Source organism: Anomaloglossus baeobatrachus, chromosome 8 (genome assembly GCF_048569485.1).
Source record: "Anomaloglossus baeobatrachus isolate aAnoBae1 chromosome 8, aAnoBae1.hap1, whole genome shotgun sequence".
Taxonomy (NCBI): Eukaryota; Metazoa; Chordata; class Amphibia; order Anura; family Aromobatidae; genus Anomaloglossus; species Anomaloglossus baeobatrachus.
The window spans coordinates 219,932,955-219,959,255 of NC_134360.1; the positions used below are offsets into that span (position 1 = coordinate 219,932,955).

Sequence of the window (26,301 nt, forward strand, 5' to 3'; positions counted from 1 at the left end):
TACATTTATTTTGTTGCACCTGGTCCCATAAAGCCAGACCGCTACATTTCATAGTAAAACCGTAAAGATAGGTCCTTACAATGTCTACAGTATGGTCACTGTGACAGGGTTCTTCTCTGATATCACACAATCATCAGAGTGAGAGATGAGTGAACAATCCAAAGCATATTTATTCCATGCAATACAGAATGACCATCAAATAATCCACCACAAGGAGGGTAACAATAGTCCAGAAATGGTATAAATGTCCAGGAGTTCAGTCACAATCCTCCAGCAGTCCTTCTTCAGGGAATCAGAGTTTCTCACAGTCTCTCTGGGGTGCTGGTTAAAGCCTCAGCATTTCTCTCAGAGGTTCAATCTTGCTTCTTCTCTCTTGTAAGTCTCACCCAGAATGACTAATCCCCCAGGTAAACAGAGAGTTTAGGTGGATTCCAGGCCCCCTTCCCAAGACCTAGGGACAGAAGCACTTCAATGAGATATAACCTGACTTAACAGGACAAACAATATATCGAATAGACAGACCACCACGCCCAAAACATGAACCCACACAAGATGGTACATAACCCACAATATCACACCATCACAGACACCATGTTCTCTCTATAGTGTCTACAATTCTTGGCGGAGCTTGGTGTAAAAAGAACCATTTTTGACCACTTTTGGCGCATGCAATGCTTTGTGACAATCATGGTGCAGTTCATGGCAAAAATTGGTACAAATTGGATGTGATATTTGCCGGTGTATTTTGTGTCTGCCAGGTGAAGAGTCTCCGATCCAATCCCCTGAAGCCGCCGCTCAGCTTCGCCTTAGACCGCATTACTTTGTTGCATTGTGTGATGAAAAGCTCTGAAATACTTCTTACAACAAAAAGCATTTTCTAATCAATACGGCGTCTGCCGCGGTTCAGTGCTCCTCCGCCGCGTCTTATCTGAAGGAAGCAAACGACTTGTACTCTGCTTGTTAACTAGTGACTCATGTTCTGCACAATGGCTGATTAAGGCAAGAACCTTTTCTCTTTACTTCTGCTATTAGGCTATGTTTAGACTCAAGTGCTGCTCTTCTTTCCTTTTATATGTTACTGGAAATCCCAGAGGTGAAGCCAGAAGGGAAGATAAGGGCTCAGAGGCCACGGCACAGGCAAGATATCAGGCCACGGCACAGACAAGATAAGAGTGGTCAGAATATCTCTCTGGATGTGAGGATGGATAGCAGAGCTTCCATCTACAATGTACTTGATGCCACTGACGATTAAGTATTGACACCTCTAATCAAAGTGTAGCACCACTGAGACCATGAGGATGCAGGGCCTACCCCCTTAGGAACCCAGAACCCCAGTGCCGGTAACACCAAAAACCCAGGTAATGCCAGTTTTCCCCAACAATCCCCCATACAATGGTACCTAGCTAGGGTGGGACCATGGATGGCCGCCTAGAGGTGGAGCCACTCCAGTCCACTAGTTTACCAGGTGGGAGGGGCAGACTAGACAGTAGTCAGTGTGTGAGTTGACAGTGGAAGTGGAAGGTGTGACTGAGCAACATCCTGACTCAGGTTGCCGGTGACCTGGTACCCAGGAGAGGTGGTTGCCGGTGAAGTACGGTGAACTACTCCCAGAACTACGTACCGACGGGGTACAGGACCCTAGGACAGGAAAGAGCTTCAAGCCGACCTGTTAACACCTGCCACAGCAAAGGGGACCATCAAGGACCTTGCTGACCCTAAAGAATCCGAAGACTCAGTAGCGAAGAGAGAGTCGGGGATAGGACCAGAGACTCCATACCCACAGGGTTCACGCTACTGTCAGGTGGACAGAGGTGGACAAACCCCAAACCGGGGACCCCCAGTGTTCCATACCATGGGATCCCACTTACCAGAGACAGGTGCAGGGAAAGAAGGTACCAGAGAACCAGACTGGCACTGGGATGAAGGGGACCTGGAGCTGTAACCAGCCGGCCTGGGACAACCAGTTAAGTGAGTAAACCAGTTGCACTGAATACCTGTCAGGACTCCTTCTTCCGATGGCCACTGCACCATATACCTGCTAGGGTAGTACCTTACTTGCGGACGTCCCAATTCATCAGAGCTGCACATTCTATCAGCCCCAGCAAAACCTGCAGCGGCGGTCCCTACACTTAGCCGCATCACCGCAAGTGTAAAAATAGCAACAAAAAGAGGACAATGTCCTCTTTTTGTTGCTATTTTTATATTTAGTGTAGGGACCTACAGACATGAGGTCCCGTGACGAGGGTGTAGGCTTGCGTTTTATGGCCATAAACACCAACAAAAACCTCATATTTTTTTGTTTGTACAGGATACAGCCAGGCCCCTTTCTGTTGGGCCTTGCAATGTAGAGTGTCTGTCCGTGCATGATACACAGTGGGGTACGGCTTGGCAGCCCGCCTGATCTAATAGAAGGGCGTCACCTAATAGGCTGCGGGTTTGTGACTGTGCCATCTGCATGTGAACAGCGCTCTTTGCAAGCCACTAGTATGCAGTTTTATCATCTAGAATTCGCCTCCCCTCCATTCCATGGAGGTGTGTGTGTGATCTGCTTTTCCTGCACCTGTGATGCTTCCACATTAGTGGGGGTTTCGCTGTATCCTGGTAGAGCATTAGCTTTTGGCCTGGTTGATGTACACACTGCAGCCCAACTTGTTGTGAGTAATAGCACATCACCGCAAGTGGCGTCATGAATAACTTTATTCACAAATCCCCTGTAAATATCCCCCATTACAAAAAGGGCCCAGGGCACGAAACCGGGTAATGGCCACCACCGTGACATTCCCAATAGAGACACTGCCCGGAACCGAGTACCCCATATCCCTCTTTGCTACAAAAGCAATATAGAGAGATGCTATATAAGTGCCCGTGGGCTCCACCGGAGAGTCTGACCACACTTGTGCAGATTGAATTCAGTTACAAAATTTGATTCACATTTAACCCTCCGTTACATACAATAGGCCTGACAGGCACACCTCTTTTGCTTTCATTTCTCCTTCCTCACCAGATTGTGAGGAAATCCCCTCCCTCCAGGTAGTCTCCTGTATCTAGCAGCTCTGTGAAACCTCATACCACAGTTGGATTGCAGAGCTTCAGGAGGACAGATATAACTGCGCTAATCTCTCAGGCTCATTGTATGTGAACACGTCACACTCAATAAGGTTGGTATTTTATGTTTTTATTCATCACATGCTCTGCAAGTGTAATTTTTCTGGGGAAACTTCAGGATCTAATTCTGATTGAATATGTGTTTAATAGTGCTTAAGGTACCTTAAAATTAAGTTTGTTTCCATAAATTTTCTTTGTAGAGTTTTTTGACAGAGTCGAACTGGGGACTATTTGTCGGGAGTTTTGAAATGTTTGTATTTCAGAGTTATTAGTTTTATGTTAAGTAAATGGGTTTTTTTTGCACCTGATTATGTGTAGTCTCTTTTATTACATCCCTATGAAGGCCACTGATCACTTTTAGAGCACTGAAATTGCAAACATTAGACATTATAGGTATTTTTCTAGCCTGCGCCTGACAGTCACATTGTATGTGAACTCGTTAGAACCGATATTGTATGTGACGGAGGGTTAATTTTTTTTATGTCAATCAATTCTGCCATGTAAAGATCTTTATTGTCCTCTGAGGTCTCTCCAAACTCAAGAGCATGATAGATGTAGGGTTAAAAGTATATAATCTCCCCCTCCCCGGCCCTCTCATCGACCCTCACCTGCTCCCTCCGGTGACTCTTCAGGGCTCTTCGGCACCTCTGGGCCTGACTATGATGTTGTTTTAAGGCCAAGTCGGCCCAAAGCAGCCAAGACCCCCTGAGAAGTGCCTGGAGTCGGACGGAGCTGCAGATTGGAACAGGTGAGGGACAAGGAGAAGCATTGTATAATTTTTTTTTTCCTCTTCCTGGCACTAAAAGGAATCCAGCAAAATGGCAGACAGCCAGAACCCGGTCTGTTGATTTGGAGCAAAGCAAAATGCAAAAAAAATCAGATTCTAGCAAATACGAAACTTATTTTTATTTCAACTTGATTCACTGATGTCCGGGCAGAAGTTTTGTAAGTCAGACTTGTTATATCTTGGTTGAAGGTGGGAATGCAGTGATGAAGCAGTGAAAAGGGGGGATCTCCTGGGGGATTTGTCCAACGCCCTCGGTGCAGCAGAAGCTTCCGGAAACCTTCCTTTGTGCTGCTGGAACGTGTTGTGCACAGATGGTTAGTCATCAGACTGAGACCGGAGTCCAAATCCACATTTATAGTGAGGAAAAGGGGTAAAGAAAGCCCTGTGCCTGCAGAAATGGTGCGGTTATAAGGAAAGCATTGTGCCTGCAGAAAAGGTGAGGTTATAATAAAAGCATTGTGCCTGCAGAAATAGTGAGGTTACAAGGAAAGCATTGTGCCTGCAGAAATGGTGAGGTTTCAAGGAAAGCATTGTGCCTGCAAAAATGGTGAGTTTATAAGGAAAGCATTGTGCCTGCAGAAATGGTGAGGTTATAAGGAAAGCATTGTACCTGGAGAAATGGTGAGGTTATAAGGAAAGCATTGTACCTGGAGAAATGGTGAGGTTATAAGGAAAGCATTGTGCCTGCAGAAATGGTGAGATCATAAGGAAAGTATTGTGAATGCAGAAATGGTGAGGTTATAAGGAAAGCATTGTACCTTCAGAAATGGTGAGGTTAGAAGGAAAGCATTGTGCCCGCAATAATGGTGAGGGTATAAGGAAATCATTGTGCCCGCAGAAATGGTGAGGTTATAAGGAAAGCATTGTGCCTGCAGAAATGGTAAGGTTATAAGGAAAGCATTGTACCTGCAGAAATGGTGAGCTTATAAGGAAAGCATTGTGTCTGCAGAAATGGTGAGGTTATAAGGAAAGCAGTGTGTCTGCGAAAGGGTGAGGTTATAAGGAAAGCAGTGTGCCTGCAGAAATGGTGAGGTTATAAGGAAAGCATTGTGCCTGCAGAAATGGTGAGGTTATAAGAAAGACATTGTGCCAGCAGAAATGGTGAAGTTATAAGGAAAGCATTGTGTCTGCAGAAATGGTGAGCTTATAAGGAAAGCATTGTGTCTGCAAAAATGGTAAGGTTATAAGGAAAGCAGTGTGTCTGCGAAAGGGTGAGGTTATAAGGAAAGCAATGTGCCTTCAGAAATGGTGAGGTTATAAGGAAAGCACTGTGCCTGCAGAAATGGTGAATTTATAAGGAAAGCATTGTACCTGCAGAAATGGTGAGGTTATAAGGAAAGCATTGTGTCTGTAGAAATGGTGTGGTTATAAGGAAAGCATTGTGCCTGCAGATATGGTGAGGTTATAAGGAAAGCATTGTACCTGCAGAAATGGTGAGGTTGTAAGGAAAGCATTTAGCCTGCAGAAATGGTAAGGTTATTTACAACCTATTACACAAAGTTGTAACGTATAGTAATATCCACTAAAGATAAAATCTAGAATCTTATAAAGGGAACATTTCCATTACATCTTGATCTAGAACCATAGATTAGGTCACAAAAATTACAGCAGCTGAATACAGTGGTGTACATTGTGGAACAGGTCACAGACATTCTCCACAAATTGAAAGTCTCTTATTGTGGTCTGGAGTCCCTCCACACCCCAGTACACAATAAACGCAATATGCAAAAAAACAATGAAAAAATTCTTACACTCATTTAACCGCGCACCTCTCCAGCCCTTCTGCTACTCATCGCCAGCTGTCCGGTCAACACTGGATCCACTGATTATGGTCAACAAGGAATTCCCGAGCTTCTCAAGCTGAGCTGGGATTTAAGGCTTTAATGAGACACAGGAGGATTCTGCAGAGGTGCATGGACAGTCATGGCATTATGACTTGTGGATATCAGCGGTATCAGTGAGGGATCAGATGTGGCCATGACCATACTGGTGGTGGTGAGTAGTAAAGGATCTGGAGATGTGAGCGCTAAAGTGAGTGTAAGGATTTTTTAATTTTCTTCTCCCAATGGCCTTTTATGCTTCAAAATAATGGCAGGCAGAACTTTGTTGAATTGGCCCAGAAGTGAATTTTGTCGAATGCTGATTTTAGTAAAATTCGAGGAGAATTCAATATTACTATAATTTATTTGCTCATCTCTAAATACTATCAATAGAAGAAAAATTCTTTGACTTGGAGGAACGGAGACAAAAAAACATACAAAGGAAGCAAAAGGATCTAAGAGGAAAGAGCATGAGAAAAATCCATGAACATGAAATGGATGAAGGATAGATGTGAACGAAGGAGAAATGGCCAGTGAAAAATACAAATTTGTGTGAAAAGCCAAGAGCATATTCAAAAGAGATGGATCAAGATAGAAACAGAACAGAGAACAAAGAAGAAGCTGAAAAAAGCATCAAGGAGATGACAGACGTGACCCACAAGATGCCCGAAAACCTGGTGAAGCATCAGGGAGATGACGGACCTTACCGACAAGATGCCCGAAAATCTGGTGAAGCATAAAGGAGATGACGGACCTTACCCACAAGATGCCCAAAAATCTGGTGAAACATCAGGGAGATGACGGACCTGACCGACAAGAGAGACAGAAAACCTGGTGAAACATCAGGGAGATGACAGACCTGACCGACAAGAGAGACAGAAAACCTGGTGAAGTATCAGGGAGATGACAGACCTTACGGACAAGATACCTAAAAACCTGGTGAAACATCAGGGAGATGACGGACCTGACCTATAAGAGGGCCAGAAAACCTGGTGAAGCATCAGGGAAATGATGGACCTGACCGACAAGAGGGCTTAAAACCTAATGAAGCATCAGGGAGATGTCGGACCTGACCAACAAGAGGGCTTAAAACCTAATGAAGCATCAGGGAGATGACTGACCTGACCGACAAGAGGGCTAGAAAACCTGGTGAAGCATCAGGGAGATGATGGACCTGACCAACAAGAGGGCTTAAAACCTAGTGAAGCACAGGGAGATGACAGACCTGACTGACAACATGCCAGAAAATCTGGTGGTCCAACTACAACAACAGGGAAGATGGTTCCTCAGTTGCAGGTTCTCATCAATTATGGAGGTTTATCCAACAGCCTGATATTCTGGAATGAAAGGGAACATGCAATGTCATATATTAGAGGGTCCGTGATATTGATGTTCTTTCCTATTGGCTCAATTTCCTGATATGAATGCCATGAAATGAGCAGTTTGTAAGGAGTTTTCTGGGCTGAAAAGAAAAATTATCAGCTCCTCTATGTACTCCACTTGCGGTCACATGTTGACTAGTTTCTTTCAATGCTGTAAGGGAAGAAGCAGGAAAAAGTCTAGTCTGCATGTGTCCACAAATATGCAAATCATATACATGCGGTCACGTGGGCGTCTACTCGCATGGAAAATACCGGGGAATCAGCAGTGTGCACATGATGTTTCAGCAGTCCGCAGGCTCATACAGCAACTGCACATTTTTAAAAACCCCTTACAAAAGTGTTACTCTCTTGGGCGTTGTTTAGTCTATTTGTGTTTGTATCAAAATGTATTGAATTTGCATTTCTAGCTATTGGAATCCTCAGAATTTGCAGAATGATAAGGGTGGATGCATCTGTATCTTGGCTTCACATTCACTGGAGAGAAGAGTCAAGAAGGATACATATCGGGAAGGCAGCGTTTGATAAACCACATCCCACCCAATAAAGCTGTGGATGGAGCCCCTACTCACGGCAGAAGGCAGCCATGGCTTATTGAGGGTTAGATCTTGTAACTGTGCATCTCCTGTGCGTACGGTTGGTTGTAACTTTGGAGTTCAATCATTGCAGTGGCGACAATCACGAGGGATCCTGCAGGTGCTCGTAAAAGTCTACAATTTCATTGGCTCATTAACACAGTATGTCTGCCTCTCTGTAAGCAAACTCCTGCTCCAGAAGAAGCTGTTCCTCGTTGGCATGTAGACCCTTTTAAAAAAAAAGTGACATTTACGTTCCCACCGGGGTGTTGAGGATCACAAGACGGATTTATGAGGTGACAGATGCCGTTTCATTTGCCCCAATTTATCCATCCATCCCTAGACAAGAAGTTGAGTAACTTTTTCACGCGAGATGAAACTAATCGGACCACAATGCTCTCAAGAGTTGGGGAATCAATAATTACATTGACGGCGGTGTATCCGGGGATAAAACCGGGTTTGGAAGACTCTTTCATTTCCACGTCCTCCCTTACGTGAAAAACTGCGCCTCCGATAAGAAGTAATCTGCATTTTATCTGACTCAGGGGGCATATAACTAGTCATTCAGACCTCAGGCACTCAGGAGGGATATGGGCCGTGTAATATGCTTTCTATTGCGCTTACTATTATTAAGGAGTTCAGAATTAACTGTGACAATTATTTTATCCAGCGCTGGCATCGCCATTAGCTCTCGCAGTTTACTGCTAATAAAAGTTTTAATTGACTGTTACCAGTAATAACCTTCCCCCTACCTTTCCTATGGAAACCAGTCTAAAAGCCCCGTTTTCCTCCGTGCCTATTGATATTTTCTAGAGGTGTAGCACAGCGGGGTAGTAATAGGTTCCTAAATATCTTTATTGAGAATTATTTATAAACTGCCTACGTAAAGTGGATCCCGCTCACCACTGAGCTGATAAATAGGACGCTTCTCCTAGCAATATTCAACACTTACCATCGCAGCCTATTAATCCACTAGACCAGCCACCACTTCGGATGATTGCAGCTTACCCGGGGGGCGAGCCGGATACATAACGGCATGAATGTCTCTCCGACTGGAGGGGAAAACAGATTCGCAATATTGGATTCCATCTCAAAATATTTCAGCAATTTATGAGAATATAATGTAATGAAAAATCCATGCTAAAAACACGCCGCTTTCCCCGTAATCTGACATTTATGACGCTCAACAAGTGAGGAATTATCAACCACTCTGGATTATAGGGCACGTCTAGAAAAGCAGAGAAATGTTCATCGACTGACAGATCATTGGTAAAGAAGGGATATAGCACCAAGTAGATGTATCCAAAACATTGAACCCCAAAATCCAGCATCTGAGAAGTCATTGACTGCACAGATACACATGGAACATTGCATTTGGAAAAATCGCTATTGGGGTTTAACAAGGATTTCCATATTGGAAAGATCAGTTTTTGGTCTTAAAAACAGGTTATATCTATGCTCACTGATTTCCTTTGGAAGAATAAGGCATTACCAAATTGTCCCACTGTGATGTTATGGTAGCAACTCATGTCCTCATCGCCCCTGTGGAGGGGTTTTCCTGGTGATTGTAGGTGATGGCTGGCTTCCCGGCTGATCGCAGGTGATGGCTGGCTTCTCGGCTGATCACAGGTGATGGCTGGCTTTTTGGCCAATCGCAGGTGATGGCTGGCTTCCTGCTGATTGCAGGTGATGGCTGGCTTCCCGGTGATCGCAGGTGAAGGCTGGCTTCTTGGCAGATTGCAGGTGATGGCTGGCTTCTCAGCTGATCGCAGGTGAGGGTTGTCTTCCCGCTGATCGCAGGTGAGGGCTGGCTTCCCGCTGATCGCAGGTGATGGCTGGCTTCTCGGTGATCGCAGGTGAAGGCTGGCTTCTTGGCAGATTGCAGGTGATGGCTGGCTTCTTGGCAGATTGCAGGTGATGGCTGGCTTTCCGCTGATCACAGGTGATAGCGGGAGAGGAGAGTCCACGTTTTCTCCTCCCACCACAGTGTCCGGGGCACAGCAGGACAGAGAGCCTGGGAATTGAGACTTAGATCCAGCCCACTACAGGTTCACGCTGCCTGCGAACGGACCAGGACTTTTACACACAAGAAGGGGACCCCAAGTAGCTTTAAGTCACGGGGACCCTCCAACAAGAGAGCACATAGAGAAAGAGCCCACCAGTCACAATACCGGCACCGGGATCCGAAGAGTTCGGGATCGCCTGTAGCCCATCTTGGTGGAGACCGGCACCCCGCGGGCATAAAAGACAATCGGTGAATAAACAACTTGACCCACAGCTCCTGTGTCGACTCTTTACTTGCAGTCGGCTTGTACCTCAGCGCCACCTTCTGTACAACCACCATGGTCCTCCCTGGGGCCTAGTTCTGCTTGCGGAGAGCTGAAACATCCTAGCTGCGTCGCACCATCAGCACCAGCAGTGAGAGACACTACGCGGCGGCGGCTCCCTCTCATACCCGTGTCCCAAACTTTAATTATCTCAAAACTACAACTCCCATCATCATCCCCTTTATTAGAAAAGACACCGCCAAGGTCACGGAGCCAGACCCCCACCACCGCTGATGTCCCTGGACTAGTCCGGCCCGGTTCCGAGTACCCCCGACCCTGGAGTTGGGCGTGTCACATCTGTTTATTGTTGGGGAAGAAATCTAATGGAAAATAATGTCAATATTAGTTGAGATATCAGAATGTGTGTTTGCAGTGTTTCCTCACCATCCTCCTCCATCTTTTACAGTCTCTGTCTCTATTTGCATGGAGTCCTGTGGTTGCAATGTAAAGCTTCGGGGGAGACAAAAGCGCGGCCTTACAATGAAAATGAATATTCAGAATCTTCTGGCATCATCTACACATCAAAATGCATCACAACATGCGGCATTACACACTGTACGGTATTAATATTTATGACACATGCTGCCGGTGACATTAGTCAGTGTTAGCGGAGCGGCTCCTGGGGAAGCGAGGATGCCTCCTCTTCACTTTCCTTCCAAAGACTGAGGACAGAATTTATTCTGCAGGATCAAACTGCACCTACATAATGGAGAATCGCATAAGGAGCCATTCCCTGACATATCTGCTACCACGGCTGATACCTTTGCAAAATACATATTGATAGGAAAGAATGGAAACCAGAAACAAATCAAAGTGAAGCTACGGTAGCAAACTGGCCTGGTCTTTAATGGTCAGCACTGGGCTGGAATAATAAAATCCTGATGATCACCCTCCCCTGGTCCAACCTATGTTTACCACTGCAGCCAATCACTGAGTTCAGGGGCTCTGCTGATCCGACTGTGTTAAGTGCTGTAGCCAGAAACAAACACCTGAATCAGAGGAGGGTCAATAACATCTGATTATATTATTTTAATCTAAAAATGGCAATCAGAGGCCAGAAACCCATCACCAGAAAGCCTCTTTGAGGTGCTCGTACACATATTAATGTTGACCAAACCAGCTCATTTCAGTGGAGTCGTCCTAATATCTTGTATATTGGGGCCTCCCAACTTTTGGGTAGCCGATTTTGGGGAAAAGAGAGATCAGACATGCTGCATTTTAACATGTCCAATATTTTTTGTTAGATTTTTTTTTTAGAGTGCCACGAAATGATTCTAGTAGTAACTTACTGCTAGATATACACAAATGACCAAAGCGTTCATGTTTTAGGGAGGTGGAGGGTTCAGCAGGAGAGGTAGCGGCTGGATGACAGCATCCAAGGTGTTTGACCAGCCTAAAGGCCGCTTTACACGCTACGACATCGCTAGCAATTGCTAGCGATGTCGAGCGCGAAAGCACCCGCCCCATTGTACATGCGATATTGTGTGATCGCTGCCGTAGCGAACATTATCGCTATGGCAGCTTCACACGCACATACCTTCCCTGCGACGTCGCTGTGACCGGCGTACCGCCTCCTTTCTAAGGGGGCGGTTCGTTCAGCGTCACAGCGACGTCACAGCAGCGTCACCGAACCGCCGCCCCAATAGAAGCGGAGGTGTGGAGATGAGCGGGATGTAACATCCCGCTGGCCTCCTTCCTTCCTCATTGCGGCCGGCCGCAGGTAAGGTGAGGTTCCTCGTTCCTGCGGTGTCACACATAGCGATGTGTGCCGCCGCAGGAGCGATGAACTACTTCATACACCGAGCAGCAGCGATATTTGAGAATAGGGGGGCATGTCACCGATGAGCGATTTTGACCGTTTTTGCGACGATTCAAAATCGCTCATAGGTGTCACACGCAACGGCATCGCTACAGCGGCCGGATGTGCTTCACAAATTCCGTGACCCCAACGAGAACGCTTGAGTGATGTCGCAGCATGTAATGTGGCCTTTAGTCCTGCCTTAGTCCAGAATTTGTCCTACCTTATTCCTGCCTTAGTTATACCTTAGTCCACCTTTAGTCCTGCCTTAGTTCTGCCTTAGTCCGGCCTCAGTTCTGCCTTTGTCCAGCCTTAGTCCAGCCTTAGTCCAGCCTTATTCCTGCCTTTGTCCTGCCTTAGTCCTGCCTTTATCCTGTCCGTATTATCAGAGGTTAAAGTGGCGTACTCTTGTGTTCCGTGTTAAGGAGCACTAATGCAGAGAAACAGAGGGAAGAATTTGCAGGGACATGTGAAAAGATGGCATTAAATTCTTACTAAAAAGAGAAAAGTCAATGGCTATCCTGTAATATACGGATTTAACAATACGAGCCTAATCTCCCAGAACATCGGGGAGTCACCCGGAAGATGCTTACACCTGTGATTCCAACCTTCTCTCCATTTATACACCCGAAAAAAGCACTCAAAGTCCCTGCAGTGCCCCTGCAGGTAAAACAAGGCATTACATTCTTTTATATAGTGGGCTTCTTATTACATAGATCTCTGTTAATGCAGAAAAGTCTAATTCACCGAGTGAAACTAATCTTTGTTGGATCTGTTCCTGACTTTTATTCCTAATCTCAGAATATCATTTATTTTTGTTTTCTCCATCCCATAGACGATTCCACGTCTGCAGCTATGGAAACATTACGCAGAATACAGCAGGCCGCTGATATTGCGCAGGATCGATGGCGGCCTCCCTGAAGGACGCGGCTGGGGGTGGATTTCTCACAATTAAATATATTTAGACATTTACGTCAAGAGCGAGTAAAGAATAAAAAAAAACTAACTTCCGACAATATCTTCAGGAGTTGGAGTATCCTGCTGGTGTTTCTTGTCAAGGCAAAAACCCAAACATGTCCTACCGGGCGAGATGAAAACACCGAGAGGTCAGAGGTCAGCAGCGGATGGCAAAGGTCGTGGTAGAACTCCGTCAGGATAAGCTTCGGAGCTTAAAGATCCCAACAATAAGGCGGTTATTTCCCTCTTTGTTTCACCAGATGAGATGCTTCAAGCGAGAGCGCACACCGGGACGCCACCAAAGATGCATAGAAAATTGTCTGAGGCTGCAAAATCACTTAGAAATTATTGATTTTGGCTTTGATTCATGTTCATGAGATATCATTGGAGAAACAGTGTGAGCCGTATATTCCTCAAAGTTGTACACGTTCTCTGCTGTCTGATGGCTCAGAAGGGATGATTGATGAAGTATCGGCCCCATCAAGCTCATAGTGATGTATCCATAACGTGGCTCCTCGGCACAAGAACATCACATATCACACTGTCACCCCTAAATGTACTGATGCTGAACTCGCTTTTCACCTCTTCAAAGAGAACTTGTCACCAGGTCAAAAGGGGGCAGATTTTACTCTTATTTGACCCCCGATGCTCCCCTGAGTATTACGGTTTTTGTCATATATAAATCTGACATATAGTTCCAGAGATATGGGTCTTATTATTTAGTGCTAATCTTCCCTACTCTTCACAAAGGGGCGTGGTTCATGGAATTATCTGGGGACGTGTCTTTAGCCTGTGAGCCACACCTTCTTAGTGAAGACCATAGAAGTAGTAATAACTAAACATCCTCATATCTCTGGAACCGGATGACTGTTTCTAAAAAAACAAAAAGCTGATGCTAAGGTGAGCAGAAGGAATAAAGTATGAACAAACACTGTACATATGTCCCCAGTGACAGGTCCTCTGTCACATGAGTGACAGGGAAAGGGAGGTGACTGGAAGGGAACCCCTACACCGGCCCACAGACTAAGCGTACTCTAGGCTTTCCCTCAACCTAGAGGTACGCTTAAAGGTAGAGAAGTCTGGGCCCCCAACGTCTCCTTATCTCCTATCCTTGTACATAATGGTAAGACCCACCCCACAACCCACCTCACGGGGGGAGGGCAAGAATAGAAGTAAACAACCCCACCAACAAAGACTGACAGGGGTAACAACCAAAACTCACGCACACCTAAGATGTACACCAGGGAACAACAAAAAGTGTACAGGGAGGGGTAACTAAAGAAAGACGGTAATAACACAGGTTACTAACACACACGCAGACATCAGACAGGAACAGGAACAGACTGATCTGAACAACCAGCACCTTCTGCTGGCAGCAGAGGGTTTTTATCCAGACTGGGAGTGGTACTCAGAGGAAACACCTGGGCAGGGTTAATGAGCTTACTGCTAGTAAGGAGAACTGACATTAACCCTTCAACTGCCTAAGAAAAACACACATTAAGGGTAAGTTCACACAGTGCGTTTTTCGCGGCGTTTTTGCGCAGTTTTCGGGCGCGTTTTTGCTCAGAAAACTGCATGACTTTGCTTCCCCAGCAAAGTCTATGAGTTTTCATTTTTGCTGTCTGCACACAGCGTTTTTTTCAGCTGCGCTTTTGTGGTGACACAAAAACGCAGCATGTCAATTATTCCCGCGTTTTTCACTGCGCTTTTCATCCATTGAGTGCAATGGGATGTTGAAATACGCAATGAGAAACGCAAATAGCTGCGTTTTGGTGCGTTTCTAAGACCAAAAACGCAGCTATAAACGCAGGAGGTGGGTAGTAAAGTGACATGTACAGGAAGAGGATTCCTTCTGTCAGTAAACACAGAAGCGTGAATCCTCCCGGTACCGTCACCGCCGCTTCCACCTCCCATCCTGTGCATGTATGCTGCCGTGCGGCGCCATGTCTGGGCGGGAGGTGGAAGCGGCTGCGAAAACAAAAGTGAACAGTAGAAAAAAAAAAATTCATACTCGCCTGTCTGAAGACTCCCGGAGCCATGCCCGCTCCCATCTCCTCTCACGGTATCGCCGCTCCGGCTGTTTGCAGACGGCCGGGACACCTCCGATGGATGAAGGACCTGGCGATGGATCACCTGATGCAGTCACCTGACGCATCAGCTGATCGTAAGTATCGCGGTGACGCGGGCGCCCGGCCGGTTTAAGCTATCAGCGGATGCGTCAGGAGACTTCATCCCTGATTACCGGCAGCTGCTGCAGCGATCGGACGGGATCAGACTCCCGCCCCATCGCTGCAGGAGCTGCCGGTAATCAGCACATAAGTGAGTATTTTTTTTTTTTTTTTTGCACCGATGCATCTGTTGATTGTATAAATGGCTTTTATACAATCAGCTGATGTGTGATGTGATTCAGCCCCTAGAACCTGACACATCATCTGATCGCTTTGCCTTCCAGCAAACCGATCAGATGATATTGGATCCGGATTGGACAGCGCGGGACCCTTGACCCAGGATTACTGCGGAGGGGGGTTCTTTATTTCAATAAAGATGCAGTCACTAATTGTGTTGTGTTTTATTTCTAATAAAAAATATTTTTCTGTGTGTTGTGGTTTTTTTTTAATCTTTACTAGAAATTCATGGTGGCCATGTCTAATATTGGCGTGACACCATGAATTTCGGGCTTAGGGCCAGCTGATAATATACAGCTAGCCCTAACCCCATTATTACCCAGCGAGCCACCCGGCATCAGGGCAGCTGGAAGAGTTGGATACAGCACCAGAAGATGGCGCTTCTATGAAAGCGCCATTTTCTGGGGTGGCTGCAGGACTGCAATCCACAGCGGGGGTGCCCAGAAAGCATGGGCACCCTGCACTGTGGATTCCAATCCCCAGCTGCCTAGTTGTACCCGGCTGGACTCAAAAATTGGGCGAAGCCCACGTCATTTTTTTTTTTAAATTATTTCATGAAATTCATGAAATAATTATAAAAAAAGGGCTTCTCTATATTTTTGGTTCCCAGCCGGGTACAAATAGGTAGCTGGGGTTGGGGGCAACCTGCCTTCTGTACCCGGCTAGCATACAAAAATATGGCGAAGCCCACGTCATTTTTTTGGGGGCAAAAAACTCCTGCATTCAGTCCTGGATGGAGGATGCTGAGCCTTGTAGTTCTGCAGCTGCTGTCTGCTCTCCTGCATACACTATTGGATGGAGGATGCTGAGCCTTGTAGGTCTGCTCCCTCTGCCTCTCCCTCCAGCATACATTCCTGTATGGAACATGCTGAGCCTTGTAGTTCTGCAGCTGTCTGCTCTATTGCATACACTAGTTGAGAATGAAGAACATATTGAAGAAGGAAATGACATCAGACCTTTTTTTTTTTTTTTCAACAATTTTTAATGGCATTGTTCACTGATAAAAAAACGCATAAAGACGCAGTGAGCAAAACCGCAGCAAAACGCAGCAAAAAAATGCACGCGTTTTGCCACGTTTTTTTGATGCGGGTGCGTTTTTGTGCGGTTTTTGCCGCAAAAAAATGCACAAAAACGCAGCGTCAAAAAAACGCAGTGTTTGGCTTCAGATGATAAACGAGAGTCCAACCTGTCACTAATCTCAGGAAGACAGGACCGTGACACTCTTGAAAGCATCTGTTAATCCTTTATTTCCAGTTTACATGCTCTAAATGTAAATATCTTTTCCGATTTTACATCCTGTACTAGACTCTACAGCTGCGTTCAGAATTTTACAGCCTTCAGAGCTGAAAGCCCCCAGCATTCCTTGCTGTCTCAATGATTATTTATTTGCACTCCGGGATGCTCAGTTTTACTTTGGGCGCTGTTCATTGTTATGATGTAAGATAAGTAACTACCCACTATTTATATAACATTGCAAAAGTGTCAACCTGCATGCTGACTGTTTCCAAATATAGCCATCACCTATTTATTTAGTCTTACCATTTATACCTTTATTTTTGAGGTTTTGTTTATAGGACATTCACTTTGTGATAACATTTACCTTATAACTTTCTTTTATACGTCTCGTTTTCTTACTATTTAATTAAAAAAAATAACTTACAAGGAAACTGTGTGAAAGGGTGGCACGGTGGCTCAGTGGTTAGCATTGTAGTCTTGTGGTGGCTCAGTGGTTAGCACTTAAGTCTTGTGGTGGCTCAGTGGTTAGCATTGCAGTCTTGCAGCGCTGGGGTCCTGGGTTCTAGTCCCACTAAGGACAACATCTGCAAGAAGTTTGTATGTTCTCCCCGTGTTTGTGTGGGTTTCCTCCGGGTTCTCTGGTTTCCTCCCACACTCCAAAAACATACAGATAGGGAATTTAGATTTTAAGCCCCAATGGTGCAATTGCATTTTTTTTCCACTATTTCATCGTATTTGGAATTTTTGTTTCCATTTTTCTGCACATTATATGGCAAACGGAAAGACGTCATTCAAAAGTACAACTCATCCTGTAAAAAACAAGCCCTGATAAGTCTATGAAGAAAAATTAAAACATTGTGATGCTAGACATTACGAGCAGTATGAATAGAAGGATAGTCAGATAATAAGCCAGGAGGTAACGTATAAGATTCAGGGAGCAGACAGAGACATGATCAGGAAGAAGTGTGAGGTCAAAAGCTGGGAGATAACATATAAGGTTCAGAGAGCAAACAGAAACATGGTCAGGAAGAGGTGCAAGGTCAGAAGCCAGTAAGTAACGTATAAAGTTCCGGGAGCAGATAGACACGTGGTCAGGAAAAGGTGCGAGGTGAGAAGCCGGGAGGTAATGTATAAGTTTCAGGGAGCAGACAGAGACATGGGCAGGAAGAGGTTTGAGGTCAGAAGCCGGGTGTTAACGTATAAGGTTCAGGGAGCAGACAGAGACGTGGTCAGGAAGAGGTCTGAGGTCAGAAGCTGGGAGTTAACGTATAAGGTTCGGGGAGAAGACAAAGACATGGGCAGCAAAAGGTGGAAGAGGTCTGAGGTCAGAAGCTGGGAGTTAACGTATAAGGTTCGGGGAGAAGACAAAGACATGGGCAGCAAAAGGTGTGAGATCAGTAGCCAGGAAGTAATGTATAAGGTTCAGGGAGCAGACAGAGACATGGGCAGGAAGAGTTGTGAGGTCAGAAGCCGAGGGTTAATGTATAAGGTTCAGGGAGGAGACAGAGACGTGGTCAGGAAGAGGCCTGAGGTCAGAAGCTGGGAGGTAATGTATAAGGGTCAGGTAGAAGACAGAGACGTGTGCAGCAAAAGGCGCCAGGTCAGAAGCCAGGAGGTAACGTATAAAGTTCAGGGAGCAGACAGAGACGTGGTCAGAAAGAGGTCCGAGGTCAGAAGCCAAGATCAGAATACTTACACCAGAACGGAGCCAAGCACACTGAGCAAACAGGAAGTTCAACTAGCAAAGTTCATACAGAGCAAGCCTAATAAAGAAACAAAGGAATCATCAGGAATGAGGCACATCTGCGAAGGCACCTCCCAAAACCAGTGTGGACCCTAGTGCTGAAAGAGAACATGTCAGCAAGTGCACAAGGCACTTGAATTTTCAAATGCAAATGCAAAATGTTCCGCACAGTGGAGCCGTGACAAAAGCATTCCAAATACAAAATGTTCCGCAATGCGTAACCATGATAAACATCATGTCTCTTTAAATAAAGGGAGCTTTACATGCTGCGACATCGCTAACGATATATCGTCGGGGTCACGTCGTTAGTGACGCACATCTGGCGCTGTTAGCGACATCGCAGCGTGTGACACCAATGAGTGACGTGCAACGATCGCAAAAGCGTCTAAAATCGTTGATCGTTGACACTCACTCCTTTTCTAAATATCGTTGGTGGTGCATGCCGCTGGTTGTTCGGCGTTCCTGCGGCGTCACACATCGCTATGTGTGACACCGCAGGAACGACGAACATCTTCTTACCTGCGTCCACCGGCAATGAGGAAGGAAGGAGGTGGGCGGCATGTTCCGGCCGCTCATCTCCGCCCCTCCTCTGCTATTAGGCCGCTGCTTAGTGACGCCGCAGCGACGTCGATATGACGCCGAACGCACCTCCCCCTTGAAGGAGGGATTGTTCGGCGGTCACAGTGACGTCGCTGTCAAGGTATGTGCGTGTGACGCTGCCGTAGCGATAATGTTCACTACGGCAGTGATCACCAAATGTCGCACGAACGACGGGGGCGGGTGCTATCACGCTCGACATCGCTAGCTATCGCTAGCGATGTCGCAGCGTGTAGAGCACCCTTAACAGGAAGAAACATCAGCGCAAAAGCAAATAAATCCTTGATCTTTAAAGGGTAAAAGGATATTAAGATAAATATCTACAGTGCCTACAAGTAGTATTCAACCCCCTGCAGATTTAGCAGGTTTACACATTCGGAATTAACTTGGCATCGTGACATTTGGACTGTAGATCAGCCTGGAAGTGTGAAATGCACTGCAGCAAAAAAGAATGTTATTTCTTTTTTTATTTTATTTTTAAATTGTGAAAAGTTTATTCAGAGGGTCATTTATTATTCAACCCCTCAAACCACAAGAATTTTGTTTGGTTCCCCTAAAGTATTAAGAAGTATTTCAGGCACAAAGAACAATGAGCTTCACATGTTTGGATTAATTATCTCTTTTTCCAGCCTTTTCTGACTAATTAAGACCCTCCCCAAACCTGTGAACAGCACTCATACTTGGTCAACATGGGAAAGACAAAGGAGCATTCCAAGGCCATCAGAGACAAGATCGTGGAGGGTCACAAGGCTGGCAAGGGGTACAAAACCCTTTCCAAGGAGTTGGGCCTACCTGTCTCCACTGTTGGGAGCATCATCCGGAAGTGGAAGGCTTATGGAACTATTGTTAGCCTTCCACGTCCTGGACAGCCTTTGAAAGTTTCCTGCCGTGCCGAGGCCAGGCTTGTCTGAAGAGTCAAGGCTAACCCAAGGACAACAAGGAAGGAGCTCCGGGAAGATCTCATGGCAGTGGGGACATTGTTTTCAGTCAATACCATAAGTAACGTACTCCACCGCAATGGTCTCCGTTCCAGATGAGCCCATAAGGTACCTTTACTTTCAAAGCGTCATGTCAAGGCTCGTCTACAGTTTGCTCATGATCACTTGGAGGACTCTGAGACAGACTGGTTCAAGGTTCTCTGGTCTGATGAGACCAAGATCGAGATCTTTGGTGCCAACCACACACGTGACATTTGGAGACTGGATGGCACTGCATACGACCCCAAGAATACCATCCCTACAGTCAAGCATGGTGGTGGCAGCATCATGCTGTGGGGCTGTTTCTCAGCCAAGGGGCCTGGCCATCTGGTCCGCATCCATGGGAAGATGGATAGCACGGCCTACCTGTAGATTTTGGCCAAGAACCTCCGCTCCTCCATCAAGGATCTTAAGATGGGTCGTCATTTCATCTTCCAACAAGACAACGACCCAAAGCACACAGCCAAGAAAACCAAGGCCTGGTTCAAGAGGGAAAAAATCAAGGTGTTGCAGTGGCCTAGTCAGTCTCCTGACCTTAACCCAATTGAAAACTTGTGGAAGGAACTCAAGATTAAAGTCCACATGAGACACCCAAAGAACCTAGATAACTTAGAGAAGATCTGCATGGAGGAGTGGGCCAAGATAACTCCAGAGACCTGTGCCGGCCTGATCAGGTCTTATAAAAGACGATTATTAGCTGTAATTGCAAACAAGGGTTATTCCACAAAATATTAAACCTAGGGGTTGAATAATAATTGACCCACACTTTTATGTTGAAAATGTATTAAAATTTAACTGAGCAACATAACTTGTTGGTTTGTAAGATTTATGCATCTGTTAATAAATCCTGCTCTTGTTTGACGTTTGCAGGCTCTAACTTATTTGCATCTTATCAAACCTGCTAAATCTGCAGGGGGTTGAATACTACTTGTAGGCACTGTAAATGAATTTTTAATTTTTGTGCTGATTTTGAGCTGTCTTTGTTTTTGCTCCATTTGCACCTAAAGTTAATGCAAATAATCCTGCTGGTTGCTGCTCGGGATCGGGATACAGTGTGTTGGCCCCGACAGAGTCATGTGACCTCAGAGCTCCCACAATGCACTGCTCCCCGATAGCAGAATTTTGCATCAATTGAGAAATCAACAGAAAATGAAGAATGTACAAACATTTTCTACAAACTAAAAGTGAAATCCGGTAAATCGGTCGTGTTCCTTTAAATTCTCTTACTCGTGGCTGATTCATTTTTTACCTTTTAGTTTTTTAGCTTTTTTGTCAAAATGATTCACGACTTCAGAAAACACCTTGTCACCCACTTACTGCAAATCTTTATTATTTTTACTAAAACATCTGGAAGATTTTCATATTTATCAAAAGTGGAATCAATACCTGCACATTCTGCTGTTCATAACTCACAGGTCTGAGAAGAAATTCTCCGGCAGAAACGCATCCATCTACAGCGCGAGCAGTCAGAACGCATCGGGAGAGGACTTTGAATGCGCCGGCACTCAGCTCTGAAGTATCACTGGCAAGAGCGGAATAGATGCCGATGCTGCAGAACCGGAGGTGTCACTCCAGGGCACAAGTTCAACAGATGAAGGGTATATGAACATATAGCTTTTTGAGATTTTTTTTGGTGTCTGTGGTAGGTGGGCAGAGCCCCATGATATAAAAGTGCTCTTCAGTAATATAAATACGTGTGTTAGTATCTCAGTGGTTCTTAGAGAAGAGCAGGTTCCGTATGTAGTACAGTTAGGACTGTTGAGTTACCAAATGCCGCCATCTAACTGTTGGGTTAGGTCAGCGGTAGAGTGAGTTTTAGATAAGATAGGTAGTGAAACGGAGGAGTGACAGGTGGCAGGGCGGATGGCAAGGCAAGGTAGCTCCTGAGGAACAGGAGTCGAGAAGTGGGTTCAGAGTGAGAGGACGTGGCCTCAGTGCTAGGGTCAGTCAGGGAACCTCATGGTATCCTCTGGAGGTTCAGAGCCTATGGCTCACCCGGCGGGCTTAGAGAGTCGTCTGGCTAAAGAAACCGCCGGGGCCCGAAGCAGACGAAGGAACGGGGAATAAGGGTGGAGGAGGCGCAGACCCTGGAGTATTGAGGATGAGGTCCGAGATAGTGGTGAATAGAATGAAGAAGAGTACCCCACAAAGAGAGACTGGAAGGCCATGTCTGTCATAACAGTGTGAAGAATAGAGTAAATGAGACTGTTTGGCTAATCGATCTGTGGTGTTGCCTGTCTCCCTATCCATCTATGTTGATGACTGGCAGCAGAGGTAATGGACACCGGTCAGAAGCAGCAAGTGTCATGCACCCCACCCCTCCAAAATGTTTGAATTTATTTCACTAACCATCTGCTATCAGTATTGTATGCTCAGGGTGCGCATTCAAATGCTGAACATTCGCCATCTCCTGCCATTTTCAGCGCTGCCCCGGTCCTCCCCTGTGTCACCTGACCGAAACTGAGTTTCTGTGTGGATCGGAAGTCATTTTCTTTATGTAAATCTATGAAAATCAGACCAAGTGTCTTAGAGACTTACAATAACAAAGAGTAAGTGATGGTCCACATCGAGAGCCGGCAAGAAAGAGAGGTAGAAAGAAGAGGGGGACCGGAGCAATGCTGTAAATGACAGAAGACAGCAACCGGCAAGAACGTTAATGCACCCAATGAACATAAATTAATGATAGCAAACAACAACAATGCGGTAGTGGTGCTATCACATGGAAGAGTGTTGCTATCACATGAGGGAGTGGTGCTGTGTGTAAGACCAAAATCTTGACTTACAGGCTTACAGCCATGGATTGTCACTGAACAGGACCCGCTGCCGTCTCCCCTTAGCCTCCTGATGAACCCCTGAAGGGAGAGGAGAAACGTGTTGAGGCCTGGCAGGCCTGGATCCATGCTTTTTCAGGGAAGTGATTTATCTTTACCCCGTTTATCCTGAATGTGATTGGGACATTTATTTATATACCTATTTTGCAGTATTTTGTAGCGGTAGGTTATCCCAATTATTTCTAGAGCCTGGAGTGGTATGGGGAGTTTATCTGAGCTCCGTGAGATACGACTCTAGGTTTATTGTGATATCATATTTGGGTATACCACTCTTAACAATTTTTATGGTTGTAAAAATATTTATGGATCAGGAGTGGAAATCAGTATAGGGAATATAACTGCCTTTTTATCTTTTTTTGTGCAGTGTTGTAAATAGGATTTCCTACCTTATCCCTATATTAGGGTCATGGAGAGGGAAAGTCGACGTGGAACGGGGGCACCCGGTATCTTATGGTGTCATACCCTCCGTTGGCAGGTAGGGTATCCCTTCATCTAGGCCTATCATAGCACCCCTCCCTTCCCTCTATGTGTGTGTGTATATATATATATATATATATATATATATATATACACATTTTCCTTGCATGATTTCACAAGGTTAACCTGATCCATTTTGTATTTTTCTATTTTTGCAATAATCTCAATGTGTGTGTGTCTGTCTGTGGATATTTGGAATTTCAATGAATATTAATAAAAATCGGTTATTTTAATTAGGGTTTTGAGATCAAATGTTAGTCCTCTGAGTACTCTACCCACCTATAAAATTCTGTTAATTTTTTTATCTCAGAAAATGGCGACAAAAAAAATGTATTTTTACAAATGTCTCAATTTTTTCAACCACAAAAACGTAAAACCTTATAAGCTCAATATTGCTGTAATCGTACTGACCCGGCGTATCCGGCTTCCGGGTCATTCTTACAATGTTAAAACAAAATGCAATAAACTATGGCGGAATAACATTGTTTTTCACTAATTCACTGGGGTAATTTCCATACATTACATGGTAAAATGAATGATGTGATACCAAACTACAACTTCCAAAAATCAAGCCCTCCTGGTGACGCGGAAGGAAAAATCTAAAAAGTTACAACTTTTGGAAGAAGAGGATGAAAGAGGGGAATGGAAGGTGTGACCACTACATTTTCTTTTTGTTTTTATGGTCTCATATATATATATATATATATATATATATATATATATACACACACACGCACACAACACGGTATATATATATATATATATATATGTATATATGCACAATAAATATATATATATACTATATATTAAAAAAGAATAAATATATTATATATATATATATATATATATATATATATATATATATATATATACACACACACACATACAGTGTATATATATATATATATATATATATATATATACAGTGCCTACAAGTAGTATTCAACCCCCTGCAGATTTAGCAGGTTTGATAAGATGCAAATAAGTTAGAGCCTGCAAACTTCACACAAGAGCAGGATTTATTAACAGATGCATAAATCTTACAAACCAACAAGTTATGTTGCTCAGTTAAATTTTAATAAATTTTCAACATAAAAGTGTGGGTCAATTATTATTCAACCCCTAGGTTTAATATTTTGTGGACTAACCCTTGTTTGCAATTACAGCTAATAATCGTCTTTTATAAGACCTGATCAGGCCGGCACAGGTCTCTGGAGTTATCTTGGCCCACTCCTCCATGCAGATCTTCTCCAAGTTATCTAGGTTCTTTGGGTGTCTCATGTGGACTTTAATCTTGAGCTCCTTCCACAAGTTTTCAATTGGGTTAAGGTCAGGAGACTGACTAGGCCACTGCAACACCTTGATTTTTTCCCTCTTGAACAAGGCCTTGGTTTTCTTGGCTGTGTGCTTTGGGTCATTGTCTTGTTGGAAGATGAAATGACAACCCATCTTAAGATCCTTGATGGAGGAGAGGAGGTTCTTGGCCAAAATCTCCAGGTAGGCCGTGCTATCCATCTTCCCATGGATGCGGACCAGATGGCCAGGCCCCTTGGCTGAGAAACAGCCCCACAGCATGATGCTGCCACCACCATGCTTGACTGTAGGGATAGTATTCTTGGGGTCGTATGCAATGCCATCCAGTCTCCAAACGTCACGTGTGTGGTTGGCACCAAAGATCTCGATCTTGGTCTCATCAGACCAGAGAACCTTGAACCAGTCTGTCTCAGAGTCCTCCAAGTGATCATGAGCAAACTGTAGACGAGCCTTGACATGACGCTTTGAAAGTAAAGGTACCTTACGGGCTCGTCTGGAACGGAGACCATTGCGGTGGAGTACGTTACTTATGGTATTGACTGAAACCAATGTCCCCACTGCCATGAGATCTTCCCGGAGCTCCTTCCTTGTTGTCCTTGGGTTAGCCTTGACTCTTTGGACAAGCCTGGCCTCGGCACGGGTGGAAACTTTCAAAGGCTGTCCAGGCCGTGGAAGGCTAACAGTAGTTCCATAAGACTTCCACTTCCGGATGATGCTCCCAACAGTGGAGACAGGTAGGCCCAACTCCTTGGAAAGGGTTTTGTACCCCTTGCCAGCCTTGTGACCCTCCACGATCTTGTCTCTGATGGCCTTGGAATGCTCCTTTGTCTTTCCCATGTTGACCAAGTATGAGTGCTGTTCACAAGTTTGGGGAGGGTCTTAATTAGTCAGAAAAGGCTGGAAAAAGAGATAATTAATCCAAACATGTGAAGCTCATTGTTCTTTGTGCCTGAAATACTTCTTAATACTTTAGGGGAACCAAACAAAATTCTGGTGGTTTGAGGGGTTGAAAAATAAATGACCCTCTGAATAAACTTTTCACAATTTAAAAAAAAAACCAACAAAAAAAACCATTCTTTTTTGCTGCAGTGCATTTCACACTTCCAGGCTGATCTACAGTCCAAATGTCACAATGCCAAGTTAATTCCGAATGTGTAAACCTGCTAAATCTGCAGGGGGTTGAATACTACTTGTAGGCACGAACATATATATATATATATATATATATATATATATATATATATATATATATATATATATATTTATTTATTTATTTATTTTCATTTTATTTAATTTTTTTTTCCACCTAATGGACCTTTGGAAAAGCCACCGGTGGCGGCGAGGAGGGACTCATCTTTCAGAGGAACAGATGTAACCAGTAGAATCACCAATCTCTCTGCTCCAGGATCTGCTGATCTCATGGAGCTGTTTGGTAAATGAGTCGACACAAAGAATGGGAGAAAAGCCTGGGAGCAAAAACGTTAACTCAGATCAATTTTTGCAAAAAATATCTCAAGAAAAATAAATCAATCTTGGAGCATGTAATATTGTGGAGAGAGATCGCGGGGTCAGCGCTGCCGGCAGTGTTTTCCAACATGTCGCCGTGAAGGGGACACTTATCCTCGTCACTTACCTTGTCTGCAAATTGCACGATTCTCCGCGCTGTGTCCCGCTGCCGCGGCTGTTGTGATTCCGCCGTCTCCACTAATGGCTGCAGCTTTTACTGATCCACACTCCATTTTCTAATATAGACTCATGGATGGATCAATATGACAAGATAAAAGTCAGTCAGCTGAGCGCATCCAATATCACATCCAGAAAGTGAAATTCCAGAGAGGAGAAATGAGACGATAGACGGTGCGGAGAATACGCTGTGCCGCGTGCTGCCGGAGACGGTGGTCCACGGGGGTCATTTACAAGACCAGTAGGACCAGGTGCAGAGAGGAGGGGGTTAAGACTTTGTGCAGAGGTT

General features: G+C 44.9%; 1 long non-coding RNA gene across 2 annotated transcripts; it reads right to left on the bottom strand.

Annotated features, from left to right (window-relative positions):
- Window positions 1-254: 254 nt before the first annotated feature.
- LOC142249452 (uncharacterized) lies at window positions 255-26,087 on the bottom strand. Of its 2 annotated transcripts, none has more exons than XR_012725053.1 (3): window positions 25,963-26,087; window positions 18,086-18,152; window positions 255-451 (listed from the first exon to the last, which is right to left on the bottom strand). It is a non-coding gene; the product is annotated as an uncharacterized LOC142249452 (long non-coding RNA). The 2 variants fall into 2 exon arrangements; XR_012725052.1 differs by lacking the exon at window positions 255-451 and adding an exon at window positions 16,827-17,198.
- Window positions 26,088-26,301: the final 214 nt, after the last annotated feature.